Source organism: Helicoverpa zea, chromosome 6 (assembly GCF_022581195.2).
Source record: "Helicoverpa zea isolate HzStark_Cry1AcR chromosome 6, ilHelZeax1.1, whole genome shotgun sequence".
NCBI lineage: Eukaryota > Metazoa > Arthropoda > Insecta > Lepidoptera > Noctuidae > Helicoverpa > Helicoverpa zea.
The window spans coordinates 13,910,100-13,925,634 of record NC_061457.1 but is presented as its reverse complement, the minus strand read 5'-3'; positions in this window follow the sequence as shown (position 1 = coordinate 13,925,634).

Genomic DNA, 15,535 nt, shown 5'->3' with positions numbered 1-15,535 from the left:
GAGATACTTCACATTTTTATAGGACGTGGGGCAATTTTGATCCATCTTCTTTGGATAAGTTCTATCAATTTTCTTTGCATCACGATAACAATTATAGCGGGATATTGATGTGGCATGGCAAACTGACAAACAATATTAAATTAAAATAACTATAAAAAAATTAAACCCTCTGTTACAATATGGTGAATTATAGAAAATAGACAACTTCATCTGTGAATATAAATGGTAATTAATATGTGTTATTTATTTACCACCTCGCTGCTTTGTCAAATTTGATGTACCATATACCATAGATGGAGCTACGTTAACCTTGGCTAAACAATTTCGTAAAATTTTATTTTTCTCTCGAGTTATTTATAAATACATGATTTTCTGTTTAAAGATTAATAATAGGCCGGTCAACTAATATAAGTACAACATTCAATTATGTGTTATTATTGCATACGCTTTCACAGAAACATTAACAGAAATAATGGTTCATTGCTCATCCCCCGTAAGGGATAGCGTGATAATATATAGCCTATGTGTTGAACCGGCCCCCAAGTAATATTTATGCAAAATTTGGTTTAAATCCATGCAGTACTTTTTGAGTTTATCGGGGACAAACATACAGACAAACAGACATATAGACAAAAATTCTAAAAACTACATTTTTGGGTTCAGAATCGATTATGGATCACCCCCCAAGTATTCTTTAAAAAAAATATTCAATGTACGGTTTTGACTTTCCTATCATTTTATTATATGTATAGATTATAATTTACTCTTAGTCAATCTTTGTGTATTCAACGTGTGTATTCAGTAACGACGCTTCCCCTTTTTCTTGTTTAGCGCCAGTAAAAGTGCAACAGCAATCAAGTCGTCATCGACCATGATGTCGGGTTTTCAATATAGTTTCTCTTTATGTGGTTATAGTGGATTTTTCTACCGTTTTTCTAAAAGAAAAAGTTATAGAACACTCAAAGGAATTCAACAAACAAAACTTCAAAAACAAACTGAATACTTTACATCTACACTTAGATGGTGCACCGAAACCGAAACCAATTTACATTGCAGAAAACCTTACAACAAAAAACAGACGATTGTTTTTCCTAGCCCGTGAATTTTCAAAAAACAATAATTTCGCATACTGCTGGGCCGCCCACGGCAAAATTTACGTTAGAAAAGGAGAAGGAGTTCCACATATCCGCATCCGCTCTGAGGCAGACATCCAACAACTTAAATAAGATAAGTTAAATAGATAAGTAAGTCTAGTAATCTAAGAACTTTGTTAAATACCTACTTAACCAGAGGTACCATTACCTTTGTACATAGTTATATTCTAGCTACACTGCAATTTTTAAATTGCAATTTTATTTACAATTTTTCTTGACTCTAAATTTAACAAAAATTGCAGCTTATCTTATCCGCACTACCATTTATTTAAAATACCTACTTTGTTAGTTGATAATGGCAAATTTTTCAGTAAATTTAAACGAAGACCTAGACTCTGTATCAGTAGCACATTCTGCATCGGGTGATATTGAAGAACGCCATACCTTATTAAAAAACCCCAACTCAACTCTAAAATTTTTTAGCCAAAACATTCGAAGTATAAACTGTAATTTTGCCAACCTACAGACATTACTTGCGCGTTCCAAAATTGATTGGGATGTGGTAATTTTAACTGAATGCTGGCTAATGCGTAATCCTTACATACCTGAAATTGCGGGATATAAATCTCACCACACCCTTAACAATTTGACACAAAATGAAGGTGTAATTATTTACCATCAACAGGACAAACAAATTAGTATTGAAGAACCAGACATACAGGATGCAAACTGTCTTATAATTAAAACAAAAATTGATACGGCTATAGTTGCAATTTACCGCCCACCTAGTCATAAAAACATAGAAAACTTTTTGATCTCGCTTGATAGATGCCTAAATAACCTCACTAGTTTTAAGAATGTTGTTGTAATAGGAGATATTAATATTGATATCATAGACAATACCCCTGATACAAGATCTCTACACTACCTTAATTTAATAGCTTCGCACGGTATGCTGCCAGCTCACACCATCCCTTCACATAACCGCACCTGTCTGGACCATGTTATGTTAAAGACTAAATTAGAGGCACACTGTTATGTCGCACAGACATATATTACAGATCATAACAGTGTTATTTTATTTATTGACAGAATACGACTACAAGGACAAGGCTTGAGAACTATAAAACGTGTTGATGAAGAAGGCCTAAACAGAGACGTAAAAAACCTAGAGTTTAATAATATTTACAGCATCACTGATGTTAATAAAGCTACAGATCTATTAATTGACTCCTTAAATCAGGCTATTGATAAAAATACTACAATACTAAAAACACCTAGACGGAAAACAATTTTAAAGCCGTGGATTACTCCCGGTCTTTTAAGATGCATGCGAAACCGAGACAAACTGTATCAAAAAGCGCTAAAGTATCCAGACAATGATATAATACAGGTTACATCAAGGAGATACAGAAATTTTTGTAATAATATTTTGAAAAAAGTCAAGAGGAATTACGAAAAAGATTCCATTAACAAGGCCGGTAAAAACACAAAAAAAATATGGGAAGCTATTAAAAATATAACGTTTACTAATAAAATTCGTCAATCACCAACAGAACTGATATCGGATAAGACACCTGCTGAGTCTATTAATAACGTAAACTCATTTTTTGCCAATATAGGCAAAAATCTTTCTGAAAAGCTACTTTCGAACCAAATCCAATATTCCACTCAACACCAAAACATTCAATTCGATTCCGCTTCTCATAAATCTCTCGTTCTCCTTCCGACGGACGAAGATGAAATTAAAACATTAATTACAAATTTGCGCAATGACTGTGCTGTAGGATTGGATAATATATCTGGGATCTTTCTCAAACGCTTTTCGGACATAGTAGTCCCACCTCTGACATATATATATTTGCAATCTTGCCTTCTCCACTGGAAAATTCCCACGAGCTTTTAAGAGATCAAGAATTGTACCTGTATATAAGATCGGTGACAGACACTGTGTAAACAACTACAGACCCATATCTATACTTCCAACACTATCAAAAATCCTAGAAAGGTTAATAAACAATAGACTAGTCAATTTCTTAGAAAATAATAATCTTTTATCCCCGTCGCAATTTGGTTTTCGCTCAGGTAGATCTACTGCGGATGCGGTCCACGATCTAACTGATCATATAGTACATGGTGTAGTGTTCACTCACTTTATCATGTTAATCGACTCGCCAACGCACCACCACACAGGTCGACAGTCTGACAACGACTGACTCCCCATTTTTTTTTTTTTTTTTTTTTTTTTTGGTATGGCATCTCGCAGTTCAGCCTAGGAGGCCGTGTACTGCTTAACCGGACTTTTCCCTGTGGATGCCTAGAATTTAAGGCCTCCAGCCAGGGGCGTAAAATAACTTATAAACTAAGCGACTGCGCTAAGGGTACTGACTCCCCACCGCTTGATCCGGTATTTATAACCGAGTGACGTATGCGCACGAGGCGGCATCATGATATGTATAACCTATAGAATGATGTACATGTATCTGCATACACTACATCTCTCCCTTGTTGTTTTGATTTTAACCTTGTTCCAAAAAGTCTAACAATCAAACACATAAATATTTTGATAATTTCTAGAGATCTATCAAACACCTGCAGCACAATAAAATCACGCTATCAGATCACTCCATCAATCACACTGCCATCAAACTGATTTTCTTTGTCTGTTCCGTTTCCATTTCATTTCCATTTATATTCAAATCACTTTCCGTGTCTATGCATTCAAGGAGACGACAGGTATCGGTGATACTGCAGGACACTACATCCCTTCCTTTGTGAAATAAAAATAAATAAGTCCCTTTGCCGACGGTAACATACCTGAGCCTTTGCGAACGGCAGCATCCGCTTCAAGCTCAACAAGACGAATTCGCAGCAGTGATATCAGGCCGGTAAGTTTAACTTCCATGTACAGTAGGTTTTGTAGCCGCTGTCACGGCCCTGTATTATACCTACATACACTAGAGATGATCCGTCCTTTTGGCATACATTCCGCCTATCAGTCCATGTGAAATCAAGCAAGTCTCAAATATTGCCGTACCTTCGGATAATGAGCACTCATCTTGCTTGGTTCAATTTCATCTATTAATTATCGAAATCCTTTACTTATCACTCGGTAATGACCCATCTCTACGTATCTCGTACGTATCGGCTTCAATTTAATGATGACCGATTGAGTTCCCATCCAATTGTAAAAAAAAATCACAAGGAATCGTCTCCAATTGAATGGTGACCTAGGTGGCTGTTTCTAATTTTATGGTGACTACAAACTGTCTCCAATTTAATGGTGACTATATACACTGTCTCCAATTTAATAGTGTCTACGTTAACTGTCTCCAATTTAATGGTGACCACATAATGTATCCAATTTAATGGTGACCACATAATGTATCCAATTCAATGGTGACCACATTGTCTCCAATTTAATGGTGACCACATTGTCTCCAATTCAATGGTGACCACATTGTCTCCAATTTAATGGTGACCACATTGTCTCCAATTTAATGGTGACCACATACTTTGTCTCCAATTTAATGGTGACCACATTGTCTCCAATTTAATGGTGACCACATTGTCTCCAATTTAATGGTGACCACATATTTTGTCTCCAATTTAATGGTGACCACATACTTTGTCTCCAATTTAATGGTGACCACATACTTTGTCTCCAATTTAATGGTGACCACATTGTCTCCAATTTAATGGTGACCACATTGTCTCCAATTTAATGGTGACCACATATTTTGTCTCCAATTTAATGGTGACCACATACTTTGTCTCCAATTTAATGGTGACCACATTGTGTCCAATTAAATGGTTTAAATTGTAGTTCTAAAACAAAGACTATAAAACCACTTGACTGCGCATACAGTGCCCCGACGCTCGCCAAACATTAGAGATTTAGCTCTTATAAGGCTACGATCCTAGTAAAAAGATTTAGTTGTGACCAAGTCTATGACCTGGTTACACGCTAAATTATTGTGGATTTTATAAAGTAAAAAAGTTTAAAGATGCCCACATGCGCGGTGAAATGGTGCGAGAAACAATCCAGGACATGGACATCTAGTTACAAAAATGATGGCATTACTTTTCATCGGTAAATATCAATACCAAAATTTGGCTTCGATTTAATTATATTTCGAAAATACCACAGTGGTCTATTTAAATTGGTGGTTGGTGAATCGCGCTCACGCTCGTTGATGTCTTTTGGGAAAGTCCCTTTCTTTCATTAAGAAATTCTAATACGTCCATCTCTTTCTTGCCCTTTGTATTCTTATCGAAGAAATTTGGGCTGTTACCTTTAAGGATGAAGTGGATATCGATAATAGTACATTTACATTAATAAAAAAATATGTTTTATTTTGGCCAATGAGTTAATTAGCTGTTCATAGTGACGTTACAGACGGCTGTTCCTGGTGCCTCCACAAGTTACTTTTAATGTAATCGAAAAAAATGTATTTTCATTTTAGATTTCCGAAGATTCCAGAAATAAAAGAGAAGTGGATAGATACTATCAATAGGAAAAATTGGTTTCCAACAAAGTACAGCGTTGTTTGCTCAAGGCACTTCACCCCCGACTGTTTAAAATATTTAAAACAATTCCGACGTTTATTTAGTTCAGCGATTCCAAAAATGAATACATTTTATGAATCAATAATTTTCTTGTACATAGTTCTTTTTTGTAATAGACTGATTTTTATTAAATATTCTTATAAGATTTTTATTGAGTATTTATTATTACAATGAAATACATTTTATCTATATTTTTTAATTGAAAGAGAGCCATCCCTTGCCGGGCGTACTCGTGCAACTCGACCTTGAACTGACCAATAGTAGCCGCGGATTATGCCGCGTCCCCCGGCCCGCAGTGGTGAGTCGTGTTCTTAGAAGAAATTGGCGAGTGCGCTCTCTAGTGGTTATTTACTTTATGTTCTAAAACCATGTATGAGTTACTTAGTGTGCCTTGAAAGCCAGAGAATGCTAACTCAACTAATTTTGGTAAAAGTTTCCTTTTATTTGAGAGTGGAATATGTCAAAGTCCATCCTTATCTCAGCAATAACAATACAATCTGGTTTTCAACCCTATTGATCAGCGCTGGTACTTCGCTTGCTTCTGCAAGTACACTCGCTGGAATTCTGATATAAGCTTTAAATACCCTACATCAATGAATGTCTAATATCTAGTCAAGAAAATAAACTTCTTAGCATTCAACACCCCAACTATGAAATATCTTACTGCGTATAATAGTGCGATAGGACTACTTATATTTCGATTAGGCATCCAAGAACACTATTATCACTGGAAATTGCGTTCTGTAATGTTTGTTTTCTTTTTCCAAAGTGGTTTTCCAAAAATCTTTTAGAAGTTAAGGAATTATTATGCTTTGATAGAATTTGAAGTATATAATGATTTTAACGAAGGTATTAAGCAACATAACTAATCAAATTTTAATTTATTAGAAGCATATCATGCAACGAACGCGCTTTAACAGGTGTCACCAACTTTGCACTATATATTTTGAAGCTGTGACATTCTGCATCACAATAAAACAATAATAAGTAGACGAAACGTATTTTAAACAAAACGATAATATAGAAGAGTCCATGACCCTCAACTAATGCTCTTCTTCTTTTCAATAAGGTGACAGCAGCTCACAAACAGTGTTCTAGTCGATGCAATTTTCCTTTTGCAGAAACAACCGCTAACCTTTCTACAACATCTGTCTACCCATAGATAGTTGTGAGATTTTAATTCTATATGTCAATTTAATGATCAGCTATGCCGCTTTTACGTAAAATACGCGAAATTATCAATTAAATGATCAGCCTTGTGCTGCTTCTATTTTTAATATTTTACGCTTTTCCAATTTCATGACCAGCGTACAGGTAACGTAATATTTATTGCGTAAGTATAGTTGGCTGATCCACATTTCCAACTAGTATTGCTGCTTGATGATGTTCTTCTGTTCTGTATCTTTTAGAATATCTCTGCTGTATAACAACCTTTTTAATACAGCAAAAATAAAGTAAAAAGTATTGAAATTATACCTAGGGTGACTTGAGCAACCGTTATAATTAACATTAACATGGTAAGCAACCCACTGGAGGTGTTGATGGGCTTGGATGTTGTGCTTAGGTGAATACATACCAGTATAGCTGGGCGAGTTCTTTAACATACATGACCCAACCTACTACGGTCCTTCAATGTGCTATTTGTTTAACTTGATACCTAGCACATGTTTGTCATTTGTAGAATCGTTGAGTATATAACCCATCAGTTTGTTCTTGTAATATCCCTCATATTGCAAGCACTTGAATTAAGTTGGTACCAAAACAATATAGCAGGTCTAAGTTGTTAACTAGACTCTGGGAAGTTAAGTTTGGAAGCTTTTTATGATACAAATCACTGGCACAGAAAATCTAAAAATTATCAAGATTTACTATTTAGTTGTTGCAGTAGTTAACAAATATCGCCAGATAATTATGCGCGTACAGTCAATTGAATGACCAGTAGATGTTCACTACCGTTAACTGTCAAGCTGTCAATTAAATGAATAGTAGATGTTCACTACCGTCAGCTGACAAGCTGTTAATTTAATGACCAGTAGATATACACTACTACTAACAATCAAGCTATCTTTCTAATGACCAGTAGATATACACTACTGCTAACTATCAAACTGTCAATTTAATGACCAGTAGATATACACTACTGCTAATTATCATTCAATTAATGACCAGTAGATATACCCTACTGCCAACTGTCAAGCTGCCAATTTATTGACCAGTAGATATACACTACTGCTAACAATCAAGCTGTCAATTCAATGACCAGTAGATTTTTAGAATAGAATAGGTCTTTATTTGCTTAGAATGCAGGAACATACAAAATAGGATGGTAAATAACATACTAAGCTCCGTGTACATTCTGCCTTGTTGGCATGCAAGTACAATAAATTCACAATTGGTTGTAAGGCAAGTAGGTTATTGTATTGTATCCTCTAGGAAATCTTACTACTTCTAAAGTTGTCTTGACGACAATTGAATAACCAGTAACTTTATATTGCTTCCAATAAATGCTTATTATTGAATGAACTTTGATGTAGGTTTAAGAATGAGTAAACTGATCACCAAGTTAATTTAATTTTGTATTATAAATTACTCATTTGATAAATATTAATACCTGCAATAAATATTGCTACTTCCATTAGAATTGTAACAAGGTAAACTTAAACAAAGAATTACGTAAAAAGGTTAAAATTTGTTTGCAATTCGGGTGATACATGAGCACACGATACATATGTACATGAACATAAAAGTTATGTATACTTTGTCATTCTGCCCTCTTCCCTTCCTTCTTTCCTTTTCCTCTTTTTGTTTTGAAAAATTATTGAATATGTAACATCGGTCAGAGATTACTTGTTGTCCAAGCTTATTTAGCATACATTAATTTGGTGTAGACATAGATTGGACAAATTATTTAGTATAACCTTGTATATAAAATATTTTTTCTGGATCACAGAACTAATAGTTCAAAATTATAAAAATTAGATATTAGTTAGGTAACTATTGGTTCAAACACTCACAGTTTTATCCTCGTCGCCAATGTAGTGTTCACTCACTTTATCATGTTAATCGACTCGCCAACGCACCACCACACAGGTCGACAGTCTGACAACGACTGACTCCCCACCGCTTGATCCGGTATTTATAACCGAGTGACGTATGCGCACGAGGCGGCATCATGATATGTATAACCTATAGAATGATGTACATGTATCTGCATACACTACACATGGGCTTGACAATAAAAAGAAAATAATTGCTATCTATCTTGATCTAGCTAAAGCCTTTGATACAGTGTCTGTCCCAATCTTGTTAAATAAATTAGAAAAATTAGGAGTTAGAAGTCTACCACTACAATTGTTTTCAGATTACCTATCTGACAGGACTCAAAGCGTAAAAATAGATCACTGGCTTAGTAATGAACTACCAAATGAGTATGGAGTACCTCAAGGAAGTATTCTAAGACCCACATTATTTCTTGTCTATATCAATGACTTATGCAAAATCAACCTGCAAAATGGTAAAATTATTACTTTTGCAGATGATACGGCTTTATTATTCGACGGCGATTCATGGAATGAGGTTTATTCTCACGCACAGACCGGATTCAATTTAGTTTACAGATGGCTTTATGATAATCTCTTAACCTTAAATGTAGACAAAACAAAATATATGACTCATACATTAAGAAGTAATGAACAACCAAATCTAAACCTTTACGCACATTACTGTGACTTATATAGCTCATGTGCATGTCCTAAATTAACTAAAACCACTTGTATTAGATACCCTGGAGTTCTCATTGATGACCACCTGAATTTTCAACAACATATCGATGCACTTGTTAAAAGAATCCGCAAGCTAATTTTCATTTTCAAAACCATACGCCATATCTCAGATACAGCAGTTATCAAGTCAGTATATTATGCACTTTGTCAATCGCTACTTATCTATTGCATTACTTCTTGGGGTGGTACAAGCAAGTCTACACTCATAAACAAGTAGTAAAGTAAAAAGTCAGTTGTTTTCTACCCAGACTACATCCTACCTTTGAACTGTATCAACATTGCAAAGTTTTGACTGTTAGACAGCTCTTCATTCTAATGATAGTTCTCAAAAAACATTCTTTGACACACAATTCAATTAATAATTCCCAGAATAAAAGGATCCCCACTGTATGCACAATAAACAGGTACAACACCAGTTTCTCGCATATTTTTTTTGGTTTTCTTGGGACATTCCTTTACAATAAAATAAACCAAAAATTAAATATTAACCAAAAAAAAAGTCGTGGTGGCCTAGTGGGCAAAGAACCAACCTCTCGAGTATGAGGGCGCGGGTTCGATTCCAGGTCAGGCAAGTACCAATGCAACTTTCCTAAGTTTGTATGTACTTTCTAAGTATATCTTAGACACCAATGACTGTGTTTCGGATGGCACGTTAAACTGTAGGTCCCGGCTGTCATTGACCATCCTTGACAGTCGTTACGGGTAGTCAGAAGCCAGTAAGTCTGACACCAGTCTAACTAAGGGGTATTAGGTTGCCCGGGTAACTGGGTTGAGGAGGTCAGATAGGCAGTCGCTTCTTGTAAAGCACTGGTGCTCAGCTGAATCCGGTTAGACTGGAAGCCGACCCCAACATAGTTGGGAAAAGGCTCGGAGGATGATGAAACCAAAAATTAAATATCGTTACCAACACTAAATTACAATGTAAGAAGAAGCTGACTACATGGCTTCAAAACTTAGATTATGATTCAACAGAAAAACTATTAAAACCTATAAACTAAGTTAAATCAGTAATTATTTACAAGTTTGTAAAAAACCTCACTATAAGACAAGAACTATAGATACTCTAACCTAACTAATAAAAATTAGATATTAAACAAAAAAGAAATATTTAAAAACAAAACGTAAATTCGATATATAAAATAAAACTGATATTATCTAAAATATGAAACAAAAAAAAACCAATAACATGGAATATAAAAATTAAATATGAAAATCCTATTCAGTCTAACTAACTACCAACCAAGATAAAAAAAAAAAAAAAAAAACTACTAACTAGAAAACTTTCTAGGACTAATGATTCATCTGCACTACTATAAATATTCTAATCTAGACTTTAAGGCCAATTTTTAACTCTTACAAGTAATTGAAAATTACATGATCTCAAAATGACTTCACTATTAATTAAGTTACTAATGTTACTATAAATTAGAAGTTCACCTTCGTATGTAGTATGTGGATATTTGTGTATGTAATTGTTCCCGCAGAAAAGTGACTCTTAATATTAAGTTAATAAATGTGTATTATTATTATTTATTCTTTGCTAATGTGTATTTTTAAGTGGAAGAAACCATAATTATATGTTAAGTTTTGGGTTATATATCTAAATATTATGTGCAATAATAAGTGCAGAGACTTATGTTTGTTAGCTTTTTCCTATTTTATTTTAAATTATTTGTGATACCGGCATTATGATAATAGAGATAGTTGTATTTAGGATTTTTATTTGCCTCTCTCCTTGCAAAATGTGCTGTATAACATTCAAAAAGATAAATGGTGATCTGTAACACAGGGGTAACCTTAAACAGACACCATTCTCTTACAAAAGCAACCTGTATTGTAATGTACTTAACACTGTAATTGAAGAGAAAATAAAGATTTTTTATTATTATTATTTATTTTCTTGTATGTCTCTAACCGACCACGGGACTACAGAGTCCCGGATTTTTGGAAGGCGAACGTGGGGTCGAAGCCAACACGCTGAAGCCCTTTTGAGACAACTTTAATGAAATGGCGACACAAAACCGACGATTATCCCTGTATACACTATAGAAACGTACCCAAGGACAATCCCCGGTTCTGTGCTAAACTATTGCTAAATGGATCCAAGGTGACGGCCACAGAGGATGACGGGGCCCGCCTTTGAACATCTGGCGGGCCAATACCTGTCGGGGGTGCGGAAGAATGCTTTGACGATATCTTTGCCCTCGACAATAGGTAATAGAAGGCAACACTGGGTGGGTTTTTAGCCGCTAAGAGTCCGGCACACCCCCTCCACCAACCCCAGGTGGAGGGAAGTCCATGAGGATTTTCCCCCTGCCAAAAAAAAGCCCTCTCCATACCTCGTTGAGCGACTTTGAGCTTTGATATGAGGCCGCACGATGAGTGAGAGACCACGTTTCGGTGCCGTAAGTCATCACTGGTAACACACATTGGTTGAAGACTTTCGTCTTGAGGCACTGAGGTATGTCGGACGACAAGACAAAGCGTAGGTAGTTTCCCGAACGCTGCCCAACCGAGTTGTGTTACGGGCAACGAGATTAACTGGCCATTATTAATAAAGGGCGGCCATTATTAATAACGCCCAACACCTATGGGCAAAGTGATTAACTTATTACTTTGACCGGCCATTATTAATAATGTCCGACTGCCCGTGGTTCACGTAATAAGTCAGGAGAATGTACTCGAAAAGACTCTCATTTTGATGGACACGGCTTCCAGCATTGTAATTGCAGAAGTGACAATTCAAAACTTTGTTCTTAAAAGAAAGAAATCAAACATTCTTTGCATTTCCAAATGTTACAAAAGCTCAACTTGCAAGAATAAATAATTCTAAAGTTAATAAGTTTCTTGGAAAATTTTGGTACTTTGATTTCATTTCATAAGTAAAAACACAGCAGTTCACGTACCTACCTATCTATTTTATTACTTTTCTCAAGATTGGGTGAGTTTTATTCATAATGACCGGGAAAATTTATAAACCATGGTGTTTTAATCACATTGCCCAATTGAGTCGAGCATTATATGAATACAGACCGGCCATTATTAATAGTGATTTCCCGTAACATACCTATACAAAAAATCAGCTCATTAGGATTTTTTCCCCAAATTGGGGTTAAAAATGACTAAAATGGCTGAGCTAACATGCACAATAACATTATGTTTAACAGGTATAATTAGCGGTCGACTTGGGTCCTGGACCCAGCCCACAGAGGCCATCACGGCCTGGATCCGCCTTCGCTCGCACTTGGCAGTTTTAGTTGTTGGTGTAGTTATTGTTAGGTGATGTAAATAAGTCAAATGTAGGACATTGTAAATCAGAGGTCGCACTTACATAAAGCGGGGTTATCACAAGCGGAGAATAACAAGACGCGAGGAGTCAATGCGACTCGCGCAGCGATAACTACAGATAACGAGCTGTGACTGCCACTTACACTCCTTACTACTTCCCGCATACGGATAAAATCTAGCCAGTATTATAATATTTTAATTTTAATAACGGTATAAAATTCGTTCAGTAATTTTTGAGTTAAAGAGCAATATAAGTTAAAGTTATTTATACCTGAACTTACACGCCTCGCGAATGCGAAATCGTGTTTAGTTCATAATATTTTGAATATTTAAGTAGTTGTGCAAAGTCATAACTTTGCGAATCGGTGCTTAAGTACTTACAGCGTTTTGATATAACATAAAGATCAGAAATCACACAAGATAATGTTAACAGTTTAAAGTTAACCATTCAACACTGCCGCTGCATTTGCATTAGTTAAGTACAGAAACTTTTAAATTTTTGACGAATTAAAGTAGGTAACAAAATAGATGGTCTAATTGCTAAGATCGATCTGTTCAAAAAATAGGTAACTAAAACGAAACAAGTAGAAAGAAGAATTAATTTATTTCGATAACGCGAAGTTAGAAATAAGTCTGTTATCACTTGTATAGCATGTTCTGTGCCCTTCATAACAAAGCCAAGCGGACCGGTGGTGTTAACGGAAGTTAACTAACGTTTTTTAAGGTAAGTAACTTAAAAGTTAATCCGTTAATTAACATAGTTTATTAACGATAGTTAACAGGACAATTAATCGCACGAAACGTACTTATGTATAAATAAATCATGAATACGAACAAATCATATGAGTTAGGTTAAGGTATGTAGGCAGTCAATATCTATGTATATCAAATTGCAGCATTCTCATACGCCGGGGCAACAGAAAAAAAACTTTGTAACATGTGACTGCGATAAGAGGTCCTCTATCGAGACCCCAGCTCAACGCCTGCCACTAGCTTATCTACGACAGCATCGCAGTCACTCAGGATATTGTATTCGTACGGAACCCCTAGGTTCCCAACAGTTTGGGAACTTCTGGTCTAAAGTGTGGTGGATCTGCTTGCAGGCGAGCAGAGCGGGCGAGACGCAGCGAAGGCAGCTGGGCAGTCGAGGCAGTGGCGCTGGAGTGGCGCGCAGGGGGTGTCGCGGGCGTGGGGCGTGCGGCCCGCGGCGCCGCCTCCGCCGCTCCCAGCGCCGGCCGCGCGCCGCCGCCCGGCCCAGTCCGCGCCGAGCCGCGCTGCCGCTAGCACGCGTCCGCACTCGCGTCCACCGCACCGCGCACCGTATACTTCTTCACCATCAGCGCTGTCTTCGATCGGAGTAGCGGTTCGCATCTTACCGGGCAGCATTAGAGTCTAACCGTTATTTCTAATACTGTCAGGTAAAGATGTCGTCCGCGCTCCACGTTCTACGGTCGGCGTGAGGAATTCTACGGAACCGGTCCGACGACGACGGTTATATTTACCGGGTTCGGTTGACTGGAAGCTCGCCGCAGCCGGGTCGGCGCGGACGCCGCTCAGCCGCGTGCGCACGTTGTCTTCGGGCGCATCACCTTTGGATCGTACGGTAATCTACAGAAAACGTGGAAGGTCGTCGTCGGCAGTGGTGTGCCGCGCGCCATTACGTCACACGTGTCGCTATGTATGTCTGCTCGCTAGTGTCGGCACCCGCACTCGGATGTACGATTGGATTCTTCGCCGCCGTTGCTGATCTAGGTAAAATGTTCAGCCATTTTTCCTCAACTCTGATGTATTTCGTACATTGTCATCGCCTAAACTTTGTGTGTACATACATATGGGTATTACCTACAACCGGTTTTCGGCTAAGTAACCTAAAGTTTGCATGCTTTCTTTGAGAAATAGAAACTAGTACCCTACTCATATTTGCTGCAGCCAAAACTGTAGGTACATTAGAATGTGCAATGACAACAGTGTCAGTAGCGCCCTCTGTGCGCCGAGCGGCGGTGCCCAGTCGGCAGTTCGGCGGAGTGTTGATGTAGCGACTTGTAACTAATGAGAAACGCGTAACAGTGTGGCCGGTCCGAGCAAGAAACGCTTCCCGAACTCGATGTTATCAACATAATCCGCGCACTGTTGCGTTTCCTCATCGGCGCTCACGTAACCCACTTAACTAATTAACATTCCTCGTGGCCGGCATGAGCACGCGTTCTCAACTCATTAACTCGGCACTCGCTGCTCCTCTTGCCGCGCCCCACGCTCGCGCTCTCCGACTCGCGTGTTGGTGTCTGGCACTGCATGGAGCCACTCGCACATTCGATACCTCGCTAATCAAACGGATACAAAATACTCGGTGTTAGAGATGTTGATATACAAAAGTGACGTGTTGGCGAACGCGAAGCCACTGCGTTGGCCTGATGTTGGTGCCTCCAAGTCAATACATTGTGGAAAGTTTTGACTTTGAATATTAATATGTAGGCCAAGGCCCGAGTCTTCTCTGTGTATGACTCGACTCTGGCCGATCTGATATTACCTCTTTTTCGCGCTTATTAATTACTTTTATGGCTTCCGCATAATTGTACTTTATGATTTCGTTTTCATGTAGTTAAATGCCTCATGTGATTTGTTTATCAGGTGTTGCGACGTTGACGTAATGTTAACTCTGTTTATACCAATAGGTATTGACATAACATTTTACAGAAACAAATCATTGAACTGTCCCACGAATCTTCCGATAGCAGATAGCGAATATCAGCATTTATCACATTCACCTACTGAGGCTTGTTCACCCCACAGCCGACGTGGCGG